General features: G+C 47.5%; 1 long non-coding RNA gene across 2 annotated transcripts; it reads left to right on the top strand.

The window, feature by feature from the left end:
• Positions 1–12589: 12589 nt before the first annotated feature.
• LOC122453362 lies at positions 12590–18690 on the top strand. 2 transcript variants are annotated; one of them, XR_006273016.1, is made up of 5 exons: positions 12590–12734; positions 13299–13522; positions 14024–14079; positions 14467–14584; positions 14881–18690. It is a non-coding gene; the product is annotated as an uncharacterized LOC122453362 (long non-coding RNA). The 2 variants fall into 2 exon arrangements; XR_006273015.1 differs by having other exon boundaries at positions 13296–13522.
• The last annotated feature ends 7471 nt before the right edge of the window (positions 18691–26161 follow it).

The following is a 26161-nucleotide window of genomic DNA, read 5'->3' as shown; positions in this document are numbered from 1 at the left end:
GCCATTTCCAACTAACTGCAGCCTGGGGCAGAAAAGCAAAAAAGCAGCACTTGTTTGCTACAAATTGCTTCAGTCCTAATGGCTACCTCCGCCCCTCTAGGTTATTCTTTGGGTCACACTGCAAACAAAGTGTCTACAGAACCAGCAAATCTTCCCAGCAGGGTCAAGTGGGCTGCTGATAGGAAGGGAGGGTATGCTTCATCAATAATACCTCCCTTTGCTTGGAACAAATATTTGCTGAACAGCATCCACATGCCAGGCACTGCAAAAGCGATTGTGACATTCTTTATCTCATTTAATTCTCACTGCTGCTTCTTGAGTATTATTATTTATACCTGACAAGTAAAACTGAGGCTGGATGAGGTGAAAATGTGCAGGCTATTTTTGGGTCTTTTAAAAATTCCTAGTTCTTCCAAGAATTACGGTTTTAAAAATAGTTATTTTCTGTGGTCCTCCTTACCAGAATGACCATTGCCCCTGAAATGGTAGGAAATGTTCTCCCCTAAACAAAAAGCAATTATCTGCAACATTCTGGATCAGATATGTAGTCAGAGCAGGAAAATGTCACCGAACATTTGGAGACTTTGCCTCTAAAATTAGGCATTGCCTGGACCTTTCGGGTTTTCTCAGGTTTTTCTCCTGTTTTTCTGGGTTCTGGTTCAAGTTAAGATTACACCATATGCTTAGGAACTTTGGCTTTTTTTTTTTTTTAACGCAACTCTCCCCCAAACTGTGTGATCTGAAAACAAGTCACTACTTTTCTGAGCCTCAGTCTTCTGATTGATAGCTTGACAACTAAGTGAGTTCTACTTCCCAGGGAGCAGTGAAATGTTTGCGTATGTTTCATTCATTCATTCACTTATTTGTGCGTTTCTTGAGTTCCCACCACACTCCAGGTGCAACGCTAGTGGTGGAAGGAGTTTTGGAGATAACCTCCCCTAGTCCCACAGCTTTGAGACTGGAGAGGGTACTTGTCACCAGGTGTGATTCTAGAGCAGCCCCATCAAGACCTTGTCCATCAGGCTTTCCTGAACTATCCTTCCCTCAAGTCGCCCTCCCAGCTCTAGAGGACGTGAATTTCCTCTGCCCTTGCCCTTTTCTATAATAACATTTGTTGACTACTTACCCAATGAAACACAGTGCCAGGCACTGTGCTAAGCAGTTTTCATGCATTACATCATTTAATCCAGACAGTAATCCTATTCAATAGATAATATGATTAGCCCTGATTCTCAGATGAAGAAACTGGCAAAATTGCACAGTTAAAAGGGAATGGGGATGAAGTTTCTGTTTGAGATCATTATTGGAAAAGTTCTGGGAATACATAATTGTGGCAGTTGCTCAGCATTATGAATGTACTTAATGCCACTGAACGGTACTGTTTAAAATGGTCAAAGGGGTAAGTTTTATATGGGTATCTAGCCATCATAATAAAAGAAGAGGGGAACTTAAAACTAAGTAGCATCCAACTCTAAAACATTTTACCCCTAATCACTCATTCATCCCCACCACAGACAGGAATCAGAAAGGTATGTATTCCTTCCCCAATGGAGAGTTTAGTATTTTTTTTTTCTAAGTTTCTTAAGAAGTCTCAAAATCATGCCCAGGCATCAGGAAATTTCTTTCTGTGCTGAAGGTCATCAGTAGCCTATTCTGAATATGATCAGATTCCCAAGTCTGAACGAATCAGAAATCACCCCACCTTCCTCCTTCCATTTCTCTTCCAGCCTATAAGCTAATGCTCTCTCTACAAATTCAATACAACTTCAAACACATTTAAATATCGGGTGGCTCCTTTTCACAAGTCCTTGCTCACAGGCTGTGGAGGAACAGAGTTGAGAAAGATCTAGTTTCAGCCTCAAAGAGTTTACAATCCAGCCAAGAGAGTAAATAAATAACTCCAAAGGAAAAGTCATCGAATAGGATTGCTGAGCACCTAAGCTAGATATAAAGCCTACAGAGATGAACAAAACATGGTTTTAGTCCCTCCACTGTAAAGATGGTGCAGATTCAGTGGGAAGGGTCTTTGGGGGTAGAGAGATTATGCGATCCTAGAAGGGATAGGTATTGTCAATGGAATGATGTTTCTTGACTGTAAAGTAGCTATGGACCTATTCCAGATGTCACTAGAGTCTGATTCTCATCACTTTTTCCTCCATTATTTTTTTTCTTCTTCTTTCTTTGGGCTTACTCTGTTTTTCTTCCTTTTTTTTTTCACCTCCTCTGTTTGACATAAAGATTATTAATCTTTGGTCTTTCTTCTTTACTAATATAAGCATCTTCAGCCTATGTGTTATCCTTTACTCATTTCTGTGATTGAAAGACATGAAATCTTGATAAGTAGAATTTTAATTCATTATTTAATTATCATATGATTTCTTCTTGAAGCAGTGAGTTATTTAGAAATGCCTTTCCCTCCGCCCCCAAATGTATGGAGAGAAGCAGGTGGATTTTTCTCTTTTTTTTGCTAAGATTTCTCACTACATGATACTGTGGTCAAACAATACAATCTGTATGACATTATATCACAGCATTTGTTGGGACTTCATTTCTGAGCTAGTACATGATCAGATTTTCTAAGTGTCCCACATATACACAAAAAGAATGTGATTTTTCTAATTATTAATAAGGGCAAGCTTGAGAATGTTTTGTTCAAACCTTCTACATGATCCTTTCTGTTTTTATCAGTTATGGAGAAAGGTACATTAAAGTATCTTACTATTACTTCCATTGGAGGAGGAAATGGCAACCCACTCCAGTATTCTTACCTGGAAAATTCCATGGACAGTGGAGCCTGGCGGGCTGCAGTCCTTGGGGTCGCAGAGACAGACATGACTGGGCAAGCTTTCATATCATTTCCAATTCATCGTTTTCTCCCTGAAATTGCTTCACTTTTTGTTTTTATATTTTGAAGCATGTTTCTAGGGGCATATAATGTTAGAACTATTCTTCTACTTAAATGTCCTTTTTAAATTGTTCATCATGTGAAGACCATCTGTATCACTAGTAATGTCTGTCTTCAAGTCTATTTTATATTACATGAAAATAAGTCTATTTTATATTACATTAAATAAACTATGTCTGTTTTCTTTCCTACTATTTCTTTTCTCATCTTTCTCCTTTTAGCTTTTTTGTTTCATGTTTTGGATGCTACACTTATGAATAGCATATAGCTAGGTTTTATCTCTGGTCCAGTTGTATTTATTTCCTTCAAACTCTACTAGGCAGTTAAAAGAATATTCATATATCTTATCTAAGATTTTTAGGTGCTAATTTTCATGAAGTTTTCAGGTTTTTCATTGCCAGAAATTAAGGGTCTAGGACCCTGCTATGTAAGAAGATGTCTTTTTACAAAGCCTCCCTTAGGATGCTAAAAATTGACTCTTTCACTCAGTCTGTGCTGTTCCATCACATCACACAAGTCCTAAATTTCATCTTGTGTCTCTCATATATCCCCAAAGAACTTCACATCCCCAGCTAAAGTCTTCAAAGTCTCCTTGTGCTCCTGCTAATAGATAGTACTACAGGTGAAACGATGACAAAGTAGATATTGTAGGCCCCTCTCTTTCTTGAAAACAGACCTTAACTTTAACACTCAGGTCTCCAAAAGAAAGAGAGTCATTTAGACCCTTGGAAAATGGACTGACAATTGGCCTTCTCTGCCATTAATGGTGATGTCATTACCAAGGGGAACTTCCCTGGCTTTTTCACTAAGAAGAAAGCCAAGAACAGTAACAGTTTTCCTTGGCCAAGAGCAACATGGCTGCCTTTTTTTTTTTTTTAGTTAAAAAAATGTCTTCAGCTAATGTGACTGAGCCCGTACTATGACAGGCATTGTGTTAAGCATCTATTGTACACTGTGCCATTTTATCCTGATTACCACTCTCTGACGTAGGTATAGCTATTACCCGCCTGAAAGAGACCCTCAGAAGCTTGCTGTTCTGCCAGAGGTGTGCTCAGGCCCAGTGAGGAAACAGGTCCCCAGCTCTGCAGTCACCCCGCCCCGCCCCTGCACAGAACTCTACCTCTTCACGTCTGTGCCCTCCACTGCCCCTCCCCGACACATGTGCAAGCCCTGTCCTCTTTGATTCCAGTCACCTAATGATAACTAGGGAGCCAAGGGAAGGTGTTTCACTCCTCTGGCTCTAAATTTCTCTTCCATCTCTGACCACTCCACACACAGTGCGGAGGGTAGGGGGCCGGCAAGATGTCTGGTCATCTCAAGAAGGCAATGACTCCCACCTGCTCCAGCTCCATCCACGTGGGAGCTTCTGAGACCCTCAGGATTCCAAAAGGTTCCCACCAGGATTCAGGAGGAGTTCATAGCTGTGTTTCTCCCTATTTCATAATATGTTGTTTTCAAATTGCTTGTTCAGTGACAGCATGGTGGATCAACTACAGAACATGAGTCACGAATTCAACCCTCCCCAGGTCCCCCTTCTGCTCAGATTGGGGCCAGCCGTGGACCTCACAGCACGGGCCATGGCATTTTCCCCTGCCCACTTCCCTGCCTCCTCTTTTACTGGGGAGGCACAGGGGATGGGAGGAGCAGAGATCATCACTGGCCCCCTCCTGCCTTTTAGAGAGAATGCAGAGAGTGAAGCCCAAAACTGGCATTTACGGGATTTTCTCTCAGTAAATACTAGCCCTGTGAGGTCTGCCTTATCATCATTCACATATTGCATGTGAAAAACTAGCCAAAGTCACCGAGCAAGTAGGTGGTGGAGCTGGTATGTGGTCTTGCATCTGTCTGGGCCCCCAGACTCCTGCTTGTTCAGAGTTCACCCCCTATGGTGGAAGAAGACAAGGACCCACGCACACCTGATATAATTTCAGAAATGCCAGTAAAGCCTCCTCTGTCTTCCCTAGCTATCCTTCACTGGCTCAGGGGTTCCTAAAATCTCCTGAGGAGATGAAGGACTTCCCAGGTGGCGCTAGTGATAAAGAAGCTGCCTGCCAAGGCAGGAGACATAAGAGACACGGGTTCAATCCCTGGGTTGGGAAGATCCGCTGGAGAAGGAAATGGCAACCCACTCCAGTATTCTTGCCTGGAAAATCCCATGGACAGAGCAGCCTGACGGGCTACAGTCCATGGGGTTGCAAAGAGTCAGACACGACTGCAGTGACAGCATGCCCATATGCACGCATGCATGAGAAGAAAGGTAGTGAGGTGGCGGTTTCAGCATTGGAACGTCATCCTGCAAGCATCAGGAGGGAGCCCTGAGAAGTGGGGACCAGAACAAATGCAGGTTGGAGCCCTAGGTCCACCTCCTGCATCCCCCCCGGGGGAAAGTGCCTTGTCCAAGGTCACTGCAGCAAACCAAGAACCCAGGCCTCCTGGCTCCCAGACCAGTAGCCCACCCCATGCAGACAGCATTCTGTGGGCCCTCTGGCTGCTTTACCAGACAAGGAACTCTTGGTAATATCGTAACAACGATCTGTAATATCTTTGACATATGACAAGTTAAGGAATTTGAAATGCAATGTGATCGTTGCCTGTTCCGGGGCAGCTCAATAATTTTAAAATATGTATTAAACAGAGAAACAAATCCCATAAAAACTAAATTCCCATCATTCCTTTTTTTATTCCCTCCTACCTTTTCTCTTTTTTATTTATTTTATTTTTTATTTTCACCTTCTGCCTTTTCCATCACTTGCTTCAATCGTGTTTGGCTTTTTCCTCTTAATTTTTTTTCTTTCTTTCTTTCTTTCTTTTTTGGTGGTGGTGGTTGTTTTTTAGGACCAGCTCAGGGTATCTAGTCACACACCGAAAACAGGAAACATCTCTGCGGAGCAAGGCTCTTGCTTATCAGGCCTGCCTTGAGGGAGACAGGAAGCGGGAGACCTCCCAGAACCAAATGGAAGTACATTCATCTTGATTCACAGTCCTCCACCCCAAGAATTCCCCCAGGTACTCTGGGAGCCCCTAAGTCCTTTTCTATTTTCCAGCTCCCCTCCCCCACCCTACCCCAGGTGACGAAAAGCTGTGATTGTGAAGATGCTGTCTGGATGGAGGTTATTATCACTACATATCATCCAGATAGGCTTTGGTAGGTTGTACTCAGATGTCAGAATGATGCAGGCCAACATTTTTATTATTTAGGATACAGTATACTAAGTTTATGCTGATTACTCCAAGTATCATCTTTGAAAGATAACTAGCCTGAAAGTGTTGATCATGTTCCACTTTTGCAATCATATTTGCATAGTGTACAACAGAGTTTAGCAGGAGAAATTATCTTAAGTGGTGTTTCTCATCTGCTCTGTCAGTCTCATGCTGCCGGCTCCAACTTGGTACAGGAAGCAGGACAAACGCTTACCAATTTTTCTTTTTTTTTTGGATCAGCTTTACATTATATAATGTCGTTCTTGTTTCTTCTGGGAAGCCTGCAGCATGGAGTCTTAGAGGCCGATCTTAACTGGATTCCAATTCCAGTTTATGCACTTGACAAAGTCATTTAACTGCTCGGGAAAGCAGTTACCTCTTCTTTTAAAATGGGGTTAGTAAGGCTGTGAGATTTAGATCACATAAAGGAAACACCTAAACACACTGTGCCTGGCCCGAAGCTGCCTGGCATGCAGCGGCCCTTTGTTTCCCATACAGTGTTTTAAACGCCTGTCTACCGCATTTGGAAATTAAAGATGGGTAGTAAACCGACTTTGCCTGTACTGCGCTGCTCACTGCGGATACCCTGGCCTCCCAGCAGGGTTTCTATGCAGATAACCTGCTTGATGCTGCTCAACACAGAAGGGACACTGATTTTATTTTATGAACAACAGTTGAATGTCTACTCAGTGTCAGCTACTGGGAAATAAATATTCTAAATTTCATCTACTCATTCATTCATTACAAACAAGCCATCCTCCAAACGACCCCCTCGATCTTCCCTTTCCCCTTTCCTTTTTTTCCCTCACATTCCCCCAGGCCTACTACAGTCTTTTTGCCCAATTGGATGTTATTTTTCATTTTCATCTTGTCACCACCTAATGTCCAAATTTATTTAAATCATCCTCAGACAGAATCCTACAAGATATGAATCACATTTGGTTTTTTTTTTTTCCTTCTGACTTGTCAGCTGTCTCAGTTGTGATTGACACGATTTCCATTTCAGTAATTTCTACTAATTCTGCTTCAAATCTGTATATGTAATGAACACACCAATTGGCATCTCATTATTAGTCAGGACCATTTTTCCAAGGGTAACGCGCTGGTTTCATAACTTACTGGGTAGCTGCCTTGAAATGAAACTCAAAGAAAGCCTTGTCCAGTTTGCATTAAAACAGTATCCGGCATATGAATACCAACATTCTTTCCTCTCCACGACCAGATCCTTTATGTATAAGAACACTGTTTACGTGCGTACTCCTGTCAGACTCTTATTAAACACAAACAAGGCTTTCCTCTTTGTAAAGGTATGTTGAATTGTGTATCTCTGTAGAAAGACGGAAAGAAAAAACTGTAGTTTGCCTGCACCAAAAAAAAAAAAAAACCAGTCCAAATTCTCTAATGCAAACACAATCTGACACATGCTAAAAATTGCCTGAAGCACTGGCAAGTTATAGATCTCCCTGGGGCAGATAATTCATTAGGAAATAGCCTCATGCCCTATGTAGCAATTTGAACAAAAATATTTACTTGTGGTAATATCAGATGATAAGGATAACAGGGTTTCTTTCCGAACAAGGGGGAGGGAAGACCCTGCCTGGATGCCCATCATAAGCATTGCAAATGAATCATTAGTCTTCATCCGGCAATCTAGGTCAGGATGGAGCTGAAGGGAAGGGCTTTTAAATCTGCTACAGGGCTCAGCTTGGATCTGCTTATGAGAAGGCAAAACAGGCAGACAGTTCCACTGTGGCAAGGGATTCTAAGAGCAATAGAAAAATGCTTTCACCTGCTAAAGGGACCTTCTCCCGACCCAGAGGGTCATCAAGAATAAAGAGCGTTGTACCTTCAGATGAATGTCATTGAAACACACATACAACCCTCCTTAAAGCTTTCTAGGTTCAACTTTTCAGGACCAGAATGGTATCTTAAGAACGGTATCTAAGAGTAGATCTTAAAACGGAAACAATACTTTCCAGACTCGGGAATATGTGGATTTTCTGTTTTTTAAACAACAGAATCAAACATTATTGGTATTGAAAGCACTTTAGAAATCATCTACTCCAAGTATCTCCTGTTGAAGGTTTCATATCCTCTATGATAGAGTGACTCACTCGCCCAAGGTCACAGAGGTCATCTTCACCACACCACAGTTTCTTTCACTTTCGGGGTTTTTCCCCCAAAGATCCCTTTTTTTATACACTATGAATAATTTATTAAATAATGCAGAAACAAAACAAACCGACTTCAGAACTACCACCTGATAAACTAGGTCTGTATCAGGAACTTGTCACATGCCTTATCCTTTCTCCAAAATAATTATGAAAGGATGCTGTTTGCCAGACCTCTGTCCCGGGGTCCTTCTGCAAAACCTCCAGCTCTGACTTTATGTCATTATCTTCCAGGCCTGTTGTGGCACTTAATTCACTCTACCACATGCTCGGAAACTTTTGTGTGGCTCTGGCCTTTCCTTCCGGGGCCACAAGAAGTTGGCAGTGTGTGTGTTCCTAAATTTGTTCTGAAATATCCATCAAACTAGACAATCTAAAGAGAAAAACTTGAATTTCAAAATTAAATCCCACCCACACACAAAAGGTACTTGCTAGGGTCAGTGGGTTGTTACTTACAAAATCCTAGGAAAACCTAAAGTTCAAATATGATAAGAGAAAAACATACAGGCAAAAAATGTACCGGTTTTGTTTTTAACTTTATCACTGAATTTGCTACCAACCATCCACATGATATCTAGAAGCAATTTTTCCTTCTCTCTAGGCCATGCTTTCCTCTTCTATTCGAGTAAGAAAGAAACCAAATGATCTCCAGGGTTCCATCATTAGCTATGCCACTCAAATAATATCTCCAAAATTGCTTAATTTTTTTAAAGCCACAGTCACTGCAGAACTATCTGGGGCTATTTCCAAAGATATGAACTGACATTAAAGGAACACTTCAGTATCTGTTAAATCTATACAAAGTTTTCACAAGATGCAGCTTCACTACTGAAATAATTTCTCCAAAACAATGTTGACTGACTTTGGACTCAGAGTTTATTAATGTAATCCTCTAACCAGTATCTCTTCTCCCATTTCACTCTCCAGTTTGATTCGTGAGCATTTTTTTTTTCCTTTCTCTTATTTATTTTAAAATATTTAAGGCCTGAAGAGGACGCAGCACACGAATGCACACATAGATAAGTAAGAACAGGCCTGTTTCTTATCTAGCCTGCACACTTCAGTAGGGACAGAGTCTTATATTCAATTTCTCCAGCCACCACAACTTGAAGGTTATAGAATATTCTATTTCAGGACACTTTTAAAAACGAGGCGCCCGTTTTCAAAGTACTGCAGAGAGTTATTTTGATTTCTGCCACAGGATGAATCACTCGTCCTGAATGCAAACACCAGCAAAGAATGCGTTAGAGGATCCGCCATCATATTAAAAATTAAATCCGGCTGCATTTCATAATGGGCTTTCCTTTTTAAAGCAAGGTTTCAGCTTCTCACCATGGAAATCGCGCTCTGATGGCCGTTCTTTATGGTTAACACTGAGGCATTGGCTGAGGTCAGAACCCCACTTCTCTGAACAGGGAACCACAAATGTCACTAACAAATAATATATTTCTTCCCAACCTCCTGTGTCTTCAGTTTGCCTAAGATCATGCCTGTGGTAAGCTGGAAAGAGAGTTTATTTCTCAGGGTCTTCTTCCTTCCTTTGGTGGGACCAGCGGGAGGCATGCAATTTACAATGAATTCAAAAGTACACCTCTTGTGATTTTTGTTGCTGTCTTTATTTTAACCTCCAAGAAGAGAGAGATTTAACTCAGTCTTCACCCCAGGCTAAGCTAATACTTAGGTCATGTCTGAGCTCTCTGGGGAACCCCCGCTTTATACCATCCGAGGGGCAATGGTGTCTTTTCACGTGGAGTTGCACAGCTGTCCAGCCATATGGGCCCCAAACAGCCCCGTCAATCGGATTTGGGGAGGTTTTACAATGTAATTTCTTAACGTGTTAGTATTTGGGGTGAGTTTGATCAGGAGAACAGACAGCTCTTAAGCCCAAGGGTTTAGGTTTTAAGAAGCCATCACAAATGTCCCAGCATCTGATGAGACTGTTTAAAAACAGATATGAAATCTGTGACTGGGGGAGGGGAAAGGATTCGTGACCCCCTCGTTGGAGAAAGCCCCAGGGATATGCTCTAACTATTATTTCAGCATCAGCTGCTTTTTCTTTCTGTTTTTCCTTCTCTTTCCTTTTCTTTTTAAAACCAGGGCTCACCGTTTAAGGCGTTCCCACTCAGGCCTGCAGAGCCTGTTACAAAACCATCTCTCTGCTCCCCTCCCCCCATGCCGCAAGATGAGAGAGCAAATATCCTGCATTGCAGCAACGGGCTCAGAAGGACCGCACTGAAACCGTTCTCAAGTGAAACAAAACCAGGCCTTTAAGAAAGCCAAGGGAAGGGCAACAGCAGTGTGTCCCGCAGCCCTTCAGTCAGTGTTACCTGGAACTCGGCCCCCATCCCTCCACGTTGCAGGGCTTCAGGAACTGCTTGCTTAAAGGAATTCTTAGTAAATAGGAAACACATAGTCCTGAATCTAAAACCCTCATCAAAATGGTGGAAGTCTTGAGCCAAGCAACCGCCAATATAGTTTTTCCACCACGAAAGTATTTTAGTTTGCGGGCAACGTTATCAGAATGGTAAGTTTCCCCGGAGAGACATCCCAGATGACGGCTCTTTCCCACAAACTACAGTCTTCAGAAATTAGAAATCTACTACAGGAGTGTTTTATATTCTTTTCCGCTCCTCTCTGTTTCTTTCTCTCCCTGTCTGCGTCTCTCTCTCTCGATTTTAAGAAAACTTTACGCTTTTTAGAATTTACAAAAACTGCTTATTTTTATGCTTCTCGTGGTACATGTTAGAGGCAAAAAGCCAGTGCTAAGAGGTTGTGCTATTCTTCTTTTAATGGGGCAAATACCCAATAGTTGGCAAGAACCGAAATGGCCTGGAAGCGAACCGGGCAGAGCCCAGGGTCACCACGCATTGGGACAGTGCCCGCGCGGTGGGCGCGCATCTGCCGCGACCCCGCAGGACCAATCCCGGCCGCCGCGCGCGGGCCATCTGATTTAAGGAGCTGCTTTTAGCTGTCAGGGGCTTGTTCTTGCTACCCATCGCTCGTTGCTCTGAATCCAGCGCTGCCCGAGGGACACTTAGAATTTTCTTTTCTTTTCTTTTAAAGTCATCAAAGAAGAAAAGCCGGAGTAGGGGAAGCAGATGGGACCTACATGTGCGGACATCGCCGGGGTGAGGGTTGGCTCCCGCGGCTGCTGAACCGGCTCCCGGGAAAAGACCGAAGTTTCCTCCTTGCTGGCGCTGGGTTTCTTGTTGGGGGTCGGGGTGGGGGTGTCTTTGGGTTTTTTTTCTCACGGGCAGATTCATTCTGAGCCCTTCCTTAAGGCCAAGCTAACCCAGCGCTCCCGAAAAACACTCCACACGGGCACAGCAGCACAACAAAAGGCGCCTCCCGAAGTGAGTCTAAAGGTTCGCGGGACGGGTGGCGGCCGGACGTGGGGACGCACTTCTGCGCGCTCTAATCTCGGGCGTCCATCTGGCCCCGGCGGCGCGGGCTGGCGGGCTGGCTGGAGGGCGCCGCGGCCCGCGAAGCGGGGGAAGCCAGGAGGGGCGCGCGCACGTACCCAGAAGCGCGGGCACGCGCGCCCGCTCTCCTTCACGTTCACCTTGACTGCAGGGGGGCGGGGATGGGACTCCCTCCCCCCGGATGACAACCCCTCTCCCCACCCCCGCCGCTGTCCTGCCCAGACGCCGGCTCCGGCTGCGGGGAGGGGGGAGGCGCGAAGGCGCTGCGGTTGCTGCAGCCGCGGGACAGCCGCGCGGTCTCCGCAGTGATGTCAACCTCATCCTCCATAGGGCCCCCCCCACCCCCAACCACCCCGCCCCAGGCCTTGCCCGCGCCGCGGCCGGCGGAAACCCTCGTCCCGCGACCCCTGCCTAGGGTTAGAAGCAGAGGGCGTGCGGTACCCTGAGCCCCCTACTCCATTTGCCAAAGCTAGAGAGACAGGGGGTGGACCAACCGCGGGGCGGCGGCCGCCGGGGCGGAGGACGGGGAGCCGAGCTGGGGGCCGGGTGTAGGATTGCTGCCGGTCCCGGAACCCGTGCGGCCAGGGTTACGTGAGGGAGGCGGAGGGCACGGACCACTGCAGGTGCCGCCCGTGTGGGCACGGCGAAAGCGCCCCCTTCTCCCAGCATAGAAACGGATAAACGGAAGCGCGTGTGAATGTGGGGGTGCGAATCGCCACCTCCCGACTTGGCTTTCCCGCTCTTCCGAGCGCTCCCACTTCTCACTTTCCCCAAATCCGCATTTTCCTTGGCACAGCTCTCCCCAAGCAAGGAGGAGAGGGAGGTACCCGGGGGCAGTGAGAATGACGTGTGCTGGTGCAGAGAGAGGGTGGAGGGCTGCGGGCCCGGCTCTGTGGACCGGCTCCTAATCCTCTTGTTTTCGGTACAGTCAGCAGATGTGGCTTCTTTTAGCTGAATAATCCGTTAAAGGAATAACAATTTTTAAAAAGGGGATCGACCTCACCCAAAGAGGACGGCGAGCGAGATTAGGGCTTGGTAAGGATAAATGAAAAGGTTCCAAATTCTCTCTGTCCCTCTCTGCCTTCCTCTCCCCTCCTCCCCCTCCGTCCTCCTCCCTCCCCTCCCCCCTCTCCTTCCCCATCCCCTGCAATCCGCGCTCGACGCGAGTTCACGCGGAGGGCTGGATTTCCAGGCTCAACCGCAACTTGCGCTGCGCGTTATTATTATTCATCTGAGGGTGCTGCCGCCGCAACCTTTGCCTCCTGCTCGGCTCGCCTCTCCTTCCCCCCGGCCGCCGCCTCCGCCAGCAGTGCAGACCTTCCTGCACGCATGCTCTGGCTCACCAAAGGGAGATTCTGAATTTTTTTTTATCCTGCTCATGATCATCACCATGATGTTTCTTATCATGGTTATCATTTCCTCCTGCCAGGGAGAGCGACCACCAGCGCCTTCTCTCCGCCCGCCCCGTTCCCCAGCGAAGGCAGCCACTAGGGCCGGGCCCTGGCGGCCGCTCCCTACATGCGGACATCCTTCGCCTTTCCGCATCCCTCCTTCATTCATGTGCATGTACATTTTCTTGATCCCTTTTTATTCCAGTAGATCTACTGCCTTTCGTTGGAACGCTGCGGACTGAGACCAGTCCCTCAAGAAGAACAAAAAGACGAAGACCTGAGTGGACCTCCCCCCCGCCCCCCGACCCGGACAAAGCACTTTGGGCTCGGCGAGAAGGGACGCGCAGGAGCGCTGGTTCGGGAATACGAGTGATCTTCTGTCCGCCGGGCGTGCGGACCTCCGAGGGGACTCGAATTTTATTTAGCCTCTTGGTATGATTGAACAGTGTCATTGTTGGGGACGGGTTCCATTTGCTGGTTTGTCTGGGTACGGGAGCGGAACTGTGGGAGATCGGATAGACTTAACTTGGCTTTCCTGCTCCCTGCCTCACCCTCTCGAGATCTGGGCGTTGAAGAGGAGACTGTGGAACAGGAGGCTTAGCAGAGTCGAAGCCGGAGATGATGCCGAAGGGCTGAGGGGATAGTGTGAGTGGGGATGGGCTAGGTGGAGGAGGGTTGCGAAAAGAAGGGGTCTCTTTGAACCCCTCTCTGGGTTCACAGGATGACTTTTGCTGGGGATGAGAATACTGGTGTCTGTTGATAGGAGATCTGAGAAATTGATGGAAAATTGGTATGTCCATGTACACACTTAAGGAAGAGAGAGGTAGAGGAGGGTATAGAGGGAAAGGCTGAAAATAATGTCTTATTATCCCTTTGGTTTTGGGGACTCTCATCCTCTGATCCTCTCCCCCCCCCTTTTTTTTTTGGACCCAGGGATCCAGCGCATTAGACAAGAGTGACCTTTTAAATCTGTGTCCACCCTTCACCTGGTAAAGCCCGTTGACAGTTTGGGGTGGGGTGGGGTGGGGTGGGGAGAGTGGTAGGGGTGTTTAGAAGACATATATTCTCTCTCCCCTTCGCTCGCTCTCTGCCTCCTCCCTCCCTTCTTCCCTCCCCCCCTCCCCTGCGTCTCCTCCTCCCTTGCTGTGCCCCCCCCCACTCTTTCTCTTCCTCCCTCCCACCTCCCTCGCTCCCTCCCTCCCTGCTGCATTTTGCATGAGCTATCTAGGTCATTAGCATTTTAGCGTATGCAAGACTTGACAAAGCTGTTGAGAGGCCAGATGGGCCTCGGTCTTATGGGTGGGTTTTTTTTTTTCTTTTTCCTCTTTTTTTTTTTTTCCCTTTTCCTTTTTCCCCTCCACCACTTGGGACCTGAGCGAGAGGACTGCAGCAACCGAGTTCTGGAAGGCTGATTCCCCAGATTCTGGCCCCGGACCCCGGCAGCTCGCCCCTGCGGCACGCCCGGCCGGATTGCGCCTGGACTCAGCAAGCTAGGTAAAGGCGGTAGCGGAGCGCCTGCTGCCCTGCGGGTTCCTTCCCCTCGTCTTCCCCCTCCCGGCCCCCCTCAGTTTCCTGGGCAAAGCTGAGGGAGAAGTGGGTGGGTAGGATTTGCTGCGTTAAGGCGAGGTGGGGTTGGTGGGTTTTTTTTTTTTTTCATTGTCTGGGGCTACAGGGGAGGCGAGGTGCGGGGAAGGGGCGCGGGGAATCGGGTAATTAAAGCGGGGGGAGGCACCCCTCCGTCTCCCACTTCCACCCACACCCCTCAACCCACCACTCCCTCCGCTTTGCAGGAAAAAGCCTGGATTCGAAAGGATGGGGGAGAACAAAGAGCCTTTGCAAGACGTCGCTGTTATCTCATTGTCTGTGTGACTGGGGGAGCTGCGGTAGAGAGGATGCTGTGGTCCTTTCCTCCCGGCGCTCCCCCACCCCCACGCCTTTCCCCGCTGTCAGTGCGCACGCACGCGCGCCGCTTTTTACTTGTTTTTCCCGTTTTCTCATTCCATCTTCTCCCCAACCGCCCCCCTGCTTTCTTCCACCTTTCCTTCCTTCCTCCTCTCCTTCCTCAGGAGAAAGGCCTCTCTCTCCGTGTTCACAGCGGACCTTGATTTAAATGTCCATACAATTAAGGCACGCGGTGAATGCCAAGAATGGGGCTGGCTGAGCACCCGTCGGTCCGCGAGGGCCCTGCGAGGAAGGAGCCACAGAGCCCAGTCGTCCTCCGCAGAGCTCCGCGCCGCGGCTTCGGGAGCGGGTGGGGGTGGATGGGGGGCGGGGGTCGCGGGCTCGCGCCGGCTGGGCTGCCCCAGCCGAAGCCTTTGGGGTGGGGAGGTGTGTAGCTTGTGACAGACAGGGGCTTAGAGATGCAAACAAACTCAGAGAAACAGAAGCTGATTCTGTGACGGAAACACAGATCTGTGCAAGCACAGATGGGGGCGGGAGGAGGCTGTGAGCGCATTGCGGAGTGCTTCCGTGTGCAGATTTTTCTCTGGGCTCCGGGTGCATTGTATGCGGGTCGATACCTTCCTTCGTGGCTGCGTTTTTGCTCTGGTTTTAGCTTTTGGTTTACCCTTTAAACAAATAACCGGGCATCCAGAAGACTGGCAGATTGTGCCAGGGCTGGGGCTGCAGATATATTGGGTTCTGCTTGTGCTTGGGGTGGGGGTACGGGAGCCCGCTGGGAGGGAGTAGGGAAGGGATTTGTCCCCCTTTGCTGTGGAGCTGTAGTTACAGGCTTAAGGAAGTCATTGAGATACAGAGGGGGAAAGCATCAAACTCCTGGACCATTCTCAAGCTCTGTCAGAGCCGAAAGTCTGGCTAGGACTCTGGGGAGCCACTCACTTCCTCTTTGCGGCTGTGATTGCAGTTGTAGGCAGAGATCTGGGAGATGATGAGGGGGAGAGGCGCAGGAACCTACCTAGACCCAAGGAAGGGAGGGTTCATGCCTTTTAAACATCTGAACAGAAGGAAAACCAGAATGTGTACAGGAGGGGGTCTGAGGAAAGATTATTTTTGAAAGAGACCATTCAGGGAATGCAAAGGGTTAACCTGCCCTCCTCCTGAAGAACCTGCTACCCAAATCAGCCTGTCTCTACATCACCAGACCTAGAGCAGCAGTTGGTCCTACGGATCCCCCTGCTCTCCACAGGCACAGCCCCATCCCACCTCCATCTCTGTATTAACCGCCTCCACCCCCACCTTGAGCTTCAGTGGATGGTGGAGACCTAAACTCATTAATTTCCAGGTGGAGAAAATGGAGGCGGGGCAGGTCCCTGCAGGGAAAGGAGGCCAAGAACTGGATCTTCCCACCCACGAAGGCTGCTCTGATCATCCCTTTCTTTCCCCTGCCCTGGGCAGAGGCCTGTCTCTACAAGGCCAAGGCCATAGGGATGCTGAGGATTGTATTTGATTCCTGACACAGTAAGCAAAACCTAAAAGAGTGTCTCTACTGAAACTTGCTGAGGAGCTCTTTCATCTCCAAAGCCTCACCCTCTCCCATTCAGTCAATTAGTATTCATGGACCCCCAGCCTTATTTCCTCCTGAATATTTTTTTAGTACCTACTATGTGCCAATCATTGTGTAATTGTTGTATCTTAGATTCTTCCTTTGCCCTCCTAAGGGAGTGTCTGGAGTCAGGTGAGATTAAGTTCACTGCACCCCATCTAGACACTTCCAGAACCTTCTCTGGGTCTGACAGAAATGCACCAGAACCTGCTCCCCCCTGCAGAGAGAAGACTGCAGTCCACATCATGTAAACTGCAAGCACAGTGCTGTCCTTCAGATCCCAGAAGGCCAGCCTGGCTGGTGGACAGAAGAGAAAGCAGCTTCTCTAGCCCCTGAGCCTTAGCCAGTGTTGTCTTAAGAGGCACCCGCAGCCACCGCCTTCAAAATAATCCTCCCTCTAAACAGTCCCTCTTTGGCCCTCCTCTCCTTCCTCTGAGGGCTGTTCTGACAGTTCTTTGAGGCTGATCTAAGCCTCTGATGACCAACCCTCGACCCCACAGTTGTTCACATAAATGAGCTTTATCTCCCTAATTGCTTCCCTGTAATTCCATCAGATGTGGCCGTGCCCTCTGCTGATGTGCCTGCTGCCAGCATCTCCAGACGCCTTTCCCAAGTAATGTCCCTCTAAGGTGGAAACCTAACACGCTTCTCCCTGAGAGTTTAAACCGCAGGCACCATGGACCAGGCCTTCCGGCTTCCTGCTGCCGATCATTAGGAGGGAGGGGCATGCTTTATTTTATTACTTATGTAAACTCTTGTTCCAGAAAGCTCTTATGTGTGGGGGAGTGTTCTGGGTTTGTTGGGGCTTTTCCGGCATTCACCAGGTCTCATTATGAAATGTGTTTGGGGCTTTAATGTGTAAAGGGGCTTTAATGGCTGAAATGGCAGCGATGAATACACCACTCTGCCCCCTGGGTAATTTCAAGGCCCCTTTTGTGTGCACCAGATAGAGGTGTGGGGTAAAGGTCAGTCCTGGCATCTTCCTTTCGGCTCTGTTAGAGGCTTGCTTATGCCTGGCGATACCTAGGTAAGAAACCTAACTATTTCTGCTCCTTCAAGGCATTTTTTTTTTAAAGACTTTATTGAATTTGTTACAATACTGCTTTTGTTTTGTTTTGGTTTTTTTGGCTGGGAGGCATGTGGGATCTTGGCTCCCCACCAGGGATGGAACCTATACCCCCTGTATTGGAAAGGGAAGTCTTCTTTTAACTCTCCACATCATCTTCACCCCTACCTATTTGAAGCCCCTCTCATTACGACCTATGGCTTAAATGAAAGAAAAACTATTATTTTTTTAAAATGTGGGACATGTTTGAGGCAGTTTGCCAACTGAATATGATCTGAAGACCCATGCCATCGTTCACACACACACCACCATCATTATGGTCCTCATCGTGATGGCAGCTCAAAGGTTTCTCAAGGAGTCAGCATCACATACTTTAAGATGGATTTAGAAATGTATCAAAGGAAAAATTGGTAACATTCTTCTTTCCCCTGCCAGAGACCCTCCAGGCTCAGAACTCTAAGCAGAAAAGCAACTGAACTTTTAACAAAGGCAAAGGTAAATTCCAACTATCATCACTACATTCCTGTTGCCCGCAGGGTGGGGAGAAGGGACAGTTTTTGTGGGCTCTTGAGGAGCCTTAGCCAGAGAAATAAATATTTGGGAGTAGGGGTAATTTCTCAGCAGGCATATGCTCATATACACATATAGAGATTTTTCTCACACAGTCATATCCATTGCTAGTATTTATAGTGACTCCATTGTGAGTCACACAAACACACACACACGCAATCCATCCACCTATCCTATCTCTGCAGAGAAATAATTTTCTCTTTCCTTCTACTGAACTTACATAATATCCCCACCCCTTGTTCCAGCCTTAGAAGAGAGTCCTCGGGGGCAGCTGTAAAGCCTTCTTCCTAGGACAGATGGAGCCACCCTTCCTCAGCTACTCTGTGGGTGGGTTTAGTGAGTCAGTAGGGGCTGAGGGATGTGCTGGTGGCTTGTGTTTGTGGCTTGCCTGGGTGATTCACGGTGCTGAGTATGTCAACAATTATGACAATTTTAATACCTAATAAAGATGTTTTCTTCCAAGTCCCATCTACAATTCTTTTATTTGGGTGTTTTTGCCAAGTCTTATCAATTTGACTTCAGTTTAAATATATATAAAAAATACATAATTGCATCTCCCATATAGGCATAGAACAAGAAAAAGACTTCAAACGGGATGCATTCCTGTCCACCTGTGCTGCTATGAGCCACTGTCTGCGGGTCTGCTGGAGGCCTGGAGAGAACTGCGCCAAATTTAGATGGCCTCAAAAAAAAAAAAAAAGATCAGACTTTATTGAGAGCAAGGAATGTTCCAGGGGTCAGAAATGAAGTGTCAGCAACTCTCACTGGATTCACCTTTTCATTTTCTAATCCTTCCATTTGTCTTAAAATGGAAATGTTACCCCCCAAAATGAGGACCTGGGTCAGGGCTGCATAAACCCAAAAAATTAAACCTTGTGGATCACTAGGGACTTTCTCCAAATTAAAGCTGGGGAGAGAGGTTTATTTGAAACTAAAATCCAATCTATTTATTTCTTAAACATACACAAATAAAGAGACCTAGGAGGCTGGAGGTTCCATTTGCTGCTTCGTGCCACGTTCTTACTATTCAGGGTTAGTCCCTCTCCAAGAGCTGCAGGCTAGAGGTGGCGCCATGCTAGGCTCGCAGTGACCCTCTTGCCAACACGTTTGGCTTTTTCTGCTCATGCCCTGAGACCCCTAAATTGAGCCAGGCGAAGATGAACAGAGTTGATTTCCTTTTTTGTTCCTGTTTTCCTGACTGATTTTTTTTTTTTCTCCCTTGCTCAAATCAAGTAACTTGGAGACCCAAAGACCTAGGTCCACACTCATTTCCTGAAGCTTTCGGACTGATCCGGGTAGAAGTGGAGGGGGGCAGAGCACCCTCTCCCCACGGCTCCCAGTGGGACAGTCCCCGGAGAGGCTCCTTTTCCGCGCACCTCTGCTCTCCATTTCACAGACGGACACACAGTGGTCAACAGAGACGATTACAGAGTCCGGACAGGAAGGGAGGGCGGGGATATACCTTCAGATTCGAAGACAGCCTGTCCTCCCAGCTCCCCGGCGATTCCCGGCCTGGCCTTTGCGCTGGGACGGCAGGGTGCGGTCCCCTCGATACCTCTCCCCTCATCCTCTTCCGGGCCTCCTCCTCGTCCACCCCGCGCACTATGGCGCCCACCAGCTCATCCCTCACTCTAGAAAGCCTCGGAACCTGGCAACAGGCTGGGAGAGGACCCGACTGGAAAGCCCTTCTTAGCCATCCCTTTGGCCTCCCACCAGCCGAATGCAAGGGTTAAAGTCTTTGGCGAGGGGTGGTTTTGGGGTGGAATCCTCCGGACTCCCCTTTAAACCCACCCAGCCTCCTTCATCCTCTCCCCAGGGCACAGGCTTCTTCCCCCAGGGCCCAGCGATCCACCACCCCCAGCGACACGCCCTGGCCCTCCCTAAACACCCTCCTTCCCCCACCCCCACAACCCTCTCTAAAGAAGCCAAAACAGCAGCAGAACTCTCAATGCAGAAGAAAAAGATACATTTCTCTTGCAGCCTTCCTGCCAGTTCCAGGTCTACGCCAGAGGGGACCCCGCGGCTGAGAAGTGGGTCTGACTTCCTCTTGCTGGCTCTGGGACCCTCTAAACCCCAGCCCTCTGACCCAGACAGAAAGAGATAGGGCCCTTCCAACACTGGACCTAGTTTCTGTTTTTAAGAAAACTCAATTCTTCCTTTTTCTCAGCTGCTGGGCCCACCCGGGTGCAACCTTAGTGATGCAAGTCTCCATAGGATTAACAGATCAGTCCCTTAGAATAATCTTCAGAGTCCTGCGGTCAAGGTGGCGTGCCCAAGGAAAGGGGCCGGTCGACCACCAGAGGCCACACACAGGTCAGGAGCAGAAGAAGGTGCCTGACAAAGGTCACAGCACGGATAGCCTGCGACACACGGGGAGACGCACCTGGACATCGTCACCCGGGGCTTCCCTTCAGCCTGTCACACGTCCCCAGATTGATGTGGCAATATTTATTCCCATTTAATTGAGACACTGGTTTAATTTCACATCGCCTCGGTTTAAGGCCCAATGGGGTTTTCTACAGTTCTTTTCCCCAGTGCCTCTACAGAAACTAATTGCTGTTAATATCCAATTTTGGCTTTATTATTCGTTAGCCAATTATGTAGCCCATAGCCCGGGCCCCTTGCTGCTTACGGCCTCTGCTGGAATCAGCGAACACTAGGCCCGGCTTCTGCGTTTCTTCCTTGCCTCTATTCAAACCCCTCCCCCACCCCAAGATGATTTACTGGGCACATCCGTCCTCTTGTTTGTTTGTCCCAGCACTTAGCCCAGTGGGGGAGGGAGGGGGGCAGTTACCCTCAGGCTTTTTTTTTTCTCCTTTTGAGGGAGATTTCTTCTTTGCCCTTGAAGTCAGTAATTCCCACTTTTTTAAAAAGCCGCATCTTAAGTTTTTCCTTCCTCTATTCACCACTTCTGGGCTTGCTTTCTCTGGAGCCATTTTTTTTTTTTTTTAATTTTCCATTATGGTTCATTACAGGATATTGAATAGAGTTGAATTTGGAGTGGCACGTTCCCATGAGAAGAAGACACTGGGGGCCTCCCCTTCTTCCCCCCTCCTCTCTCCCGGCCCTCCCTCACCTCCCCAGGAGCCCAACCAGGGCCGGCCTGAGAGCTTAGGACCCAGATATAACACCATCGATTCACAGAGAGCTGGAACCTTGTCATTTCACATTTCGAGGAGGGAAACTTGAGAAAGCAATTTGGGAAAAGCACCCTTTTCAGAGATGAAGAGGCAAGCTTTTGTCTCCTGTCCCACGGATGCCCTGGAAACCGCTCCTGCTTCACTTCCTGACCTTGCGGAGCGGTCACAATTAGGGGCTATCGCCTTAAAGAAAAAAAAAAATGTCTTTTACCTTGTTTTATTTGTGTGCCCAGAATTCACTGATATCTGGAAGTGAGCACTTCCGCTTATGGGTGCTCTGGAAAACAGGAAAATAAAAGGAAAAAATCCGAAGGACAAGCAGGGAGATCCTTCTTATTTATTTTGTAACTTTTTATTTTCTGTTGGGGTGTAGCTGATTAACAATGTTGTGATGGTTTCAGGAGAACAGCAAAGAGACTCAGCCATACATACACGTGTATCCATTCTGCCCCAAACTCCCCTCCCAGCGAGGTCCTTCTTTGCCTGTTTTTTTCCCTTCTTCCCCATTTTGAAATAATGCTTTAAATGCTCTAGCGGGCTCTTTCAGTTACCTCTAACAGTTCTATAGCAACCTGCATTGTGTCAGCATCAGAACTGAACTGAGAGAAAGCAAAATGTCAGAGCAGCTGGTGATGGCTGAGGCCTCGCTTTGCCCCAGTGCTGAGGGGGTTGGAGGCCTTCATTCTGGCCTGGGAATCCTGTGGTCAGGTTTCTTGTTGGGCCAACATGAGGGTGAGTGTTGTGTTGGGCTGGGACATTGTTAAGAAGGTGTCTTCCACATAAGGCTCAATAAATACCACCTAAATTGGATGTCATTAAATTAGCAGCAGCTGCCCTTCTTTGGCTGCAAAAAATCTACAATTATGCATGAAGACCTCTTGGGCAGGAAATAGAGTGGCCTCATTGTCAAGGAAGGGGCTGAAAACTGTTTCTGGTTTATCCACTGGCCCCAGCCCTGCTTAACTCATCCAGATGTGTGGACTTGATTTTCAGATACTTCATGCATGGTTGAGAGACCACATACATGCCCATTCCCACAGGTAAAATCAAAGAGTAAAAAAAAAAAAAAATCTTGGCTCCCCGTGTGGCTCAGTGGTAAAGCATCGCCTGCCAACGCAGGAGACACAGGTTTGATCCCTGACCCGGGACAATCCCACCATGACTACTGAGCCTGTGCTTTAGAGCCCAGGAACCGCAGCACTGAAGCCTGAGCGCCCCAGAGCCCTGTGTTCAGCAGTAAGAGAAGCCACGGCCGTGAGAAGCCCATGCTCCGCAACTAGAGAGTAGCCCCCTCTCTCCTCAGCTAGGGCAAAGCCCACGAAGCAATGAAGACCCAGCCCAGCAAAAAAAAGTGTAAAAAAAAAACCTCCTTTGAGCCCTTTTGCCTTCTTTGTCGAGCACTTGTTTTCCTTTCTAACAACCCCTACACTCAAATCTCTTCCTTCACCACCCCCAATTCACACTGCAACCCAGGTGTTCCCAACTGAAGCCTGCGAGCCAAGTCACTTCAGTCATGTCCGACTCTTTGCGACCCCATGGACTGTAGCCCGCCAGGCTCCTCTGTCTATGGGGATTCTCTTGGCAAGAATACTTGGGTTCCTCCCATACTTGGGTTGCCATGCCCTTCTCCAGGGGATCTTTCCAACCCAGGGATCAAACCCCCATATCACGTCTCCTGCATTGGCGGGCAGGTTCTTTACCAGGAACTGGGGTATGCCATAAATAAATAAATATCAATTTATTTACCCTTCCTGACTGGGGTATGCCATAAATAAATATCAATTTCTCTCTCCTTCTACTCTCCTCCCCCCAGCCCCATGAAAATATGTATATTCTCAATGGTCAAGAGGTATTAGGAGAAGAGCAGTGAAGTTAAGCCATATCACACAAATAAGTGAATTGCTTTGTCTCAAATTTCCTAGAGATATTTACATCTTAGACGAGGCACTGAGTGGAATCTAGGTTGGAGTTTCTTGTGAATGAGTCTAAAAGCGGGGAGAATAGCATCAACTTCCCCATTTGCTTGAGGAAAACACCCCTTCCTTCTAGACATATTGATGCTCCAAACATTCGTTATTGTTGTTGTTTAGTTGCTAAGTTGTGTCCAACTCATTGCAACCCCATGGACTGTAGCCCACCAGCCTTCTCTGTCCATGGAATTTCCCAGGCAAGAATACTGGAATAGGTTGCCATTTCTTCTCCAGAAGATCTTCCCAACCCAGGGATCGAACCTGTGCCTCGTGCATTGGTAGGCAGATTCTTTACAACCGAGCCACCAGGGAAGCCCTAACATATTATATGACACAGTTAATAAGAAAACACATTTCAAGAACCCCAGGTGGGGACTTCCTGGTGGTCCAGTGGCTAAGACTTGGTGCTCCCAATACAAAGGGCCAAGGTTCAATCCCTGGTCAGGGAACTAGATCCTCTGTGCCTCAACTAAAGGATTCTGCATACTGAAACAAAGATCCTGAGTGATTCAACTAAGACCTGGTGCTGCCAAATAAAAAAAAGAACCTCAGGTGAACCCTCTTTGGTTTCCTCTCCCGACTGAAGGCTGGTAGGAGCACCCTGAGCCTTGAACAGAGACACCTGTGACTTCTGCACATTATATGCTATCAGTTTCGGTTAAGGCCACTGCCTTTAAGGCCAGTCTGCTCATGTCAGTTTGCATAATTGTGATTTCTGATTTTACTGTTCCATAAAGAGTCACACTTAATTATTTGATTAAACATTGGACGCTGTGACCCAGCGAGCCCAGTTCCCTATAGTGACTCAAAGTAGAATCTAAGGCGTTTCTGGTGAATCTGGGAATCAAGTAGTATAAGATGAGACTACCCCAGATGGCTGTTCCCTTGCTCTCAGAACATCCCCTGCTCCGCTGGTTCCTGCTTCACCTAAACCCTGTTCAAATGACTGGCCTTCCTACATACTCGCCCTGGCCCCAGCTGGTGACTGTCCTAATCTTTGGGTCAGAACAACCCCACCTTGATGGCTCCTCAAAGGGGAGGGGAAGGTTTTGCTCCTCTGCTGGTTTCCCTGCTAACCAACAAGCCCACCTGACATCAATTACCACCATTGCCGGTAACCTCTCCCTCCCAAACCCCAGGAAAAACCGCTGCCATGTCCTGCCCACCGCCTGCCCCACACAATGGGGTGTTGCCCCAGGATCTTGCTCCAGACATGTAAGTTTCCCCATCCATTAACTATTTTTTAAATTTCATTTTATTTTTGGCTGCACTGGGTCTTCATCGCTTTTGCACAGGCTTTTTCTAGTTGCAGCAGTTGGGGGCTAGTCTTCGTTGTGGAGCACCAGTTCTAGGTGTGGGATTCAGTAGTTGCAGCTCCCAGGCCCTAAAGTGCGAGCTTAGTCGTGGTGGTGCATGGCCTCCGTGGCATATGGAATCTTCCCAGACCAGTGATCGAACCTATGTCCCCTGCATTGGCAGGTGGATACTCAATCACTGGACCACCAGGGATGTCCCCCATCCATTAACTATTGATGCCTCTGTCGCTGACATTGGGCTTTTTCTTCGGTCTTAAAACTGGTTAAGTACAGACTCAGCCCGTCAGGATGCAGCACGTGACTTTGGTACCTCCCTGCGTTGTTTTTGTTCACTCTCCTCTCCCTAGCCGGTCTTCCCTGGTCTAAGTGGAGTTCCATCATCTCCTTGACACCCTGATAGCATCCATTTTTCTTGGAGAAGCCACGTTGCAATGCCAAGCCAGGATCCAGAGCAGATTCTTTCAGGGCAAGGAGTCGAGTGGGCTGTGACTTTTGTTAGTGAGCTTGAAGCCAGTAAATTCGAATCATGCCAGAGCCTTCCTGGGTTCCCACTAGCCTCTTAGAAAACTTGGTCTTGGAGAAAGTCTTTTGCGGGTTTCCTCTCTTTTCCTTCTGCCTCAGCGTCTTGCTGCCTTTGTCGGGATGATTAATCAAGAGCAACAGCCTAGCCCGAGAAGTTCGGAGCGTGGTTCCACCACCAGCCTGCACCCACCCCTGTTTCGATAAACCTGTATTATCCAGTTCCTGGATCCCTCCTCATACGACTGATGAAAAGCTATCCCTAGCATTTGGGGTGGCTAGGAAAATTATTTAATGTGATCAGGGTCTCTCAGGATTCTGGAGAGATTTCATCCCTTCCATTTCCTGAGGCTCCCAGGCTATTCCAAAATTAAGAAATGCGAAAGCAAGGATTACCAAAATTGTGATGTCTTTTACATGCTTAGAGTTAAGAATTTGAAATTAAATGATTAATACCTGCTTTCAGTTCTGTTACTGTACCTATGCTGTCTGTAGAGCATCTTCCAAAAGTATTACAAAAAAGTCTGCATTTGAGACCCTTCATGATTCTGGCACCCAAGCAGAGGCCAGAGTCACAGAGGGCCCCCTAGGCCCAGGCCCAGCCCCCAGAGAAAGCACAGCCTAATGTATATGACTTTGGGTAAGTTGCTAAATCTCTCTGAGGGTCTTTTGTAAAAAGGTAATGATTATAATGGTGTCTACGTCATAGAGTTGTTTTATGGATTAAATTAGATAATGCACGTTAAAAACATTTTGTTATTGTTCAGTCACTCACTTGTGTCCAACTCTTTGTGACCCCGTGAACTGCAGCACGCCAGGCTTCCCTGTCCTTCACTATCTCCTGGAGTTTGCTCAAACTCACGTCCATTGAGTCGGTGATGCCATTCAACCATCTAATCCTCTGTCATCCCCCTTAAAACATTTAGCACTGTTCAATAGAAATATAATGCAAATATATACAAAACTTAAATCTCTTTGGCAGCCACAT

The sequence above is a fragment of the Cervus canadensis genome, chromosome 14 (genome assembly GCF_019320065.1).
Source record: "Cervus canadensis isolate Bull #8, Minnesota chromosome 14, ASM1932006v1, whole genome shotgun sequence".
NCBI lineage: Eukaryota > Metazoa > Chordata > Mammalia > Artiodactyla > Cervidae > Cervus > Cervus canadensis.
This window is presented reverse-complemented; position numbering and strand designations above follow the sequence as displayed.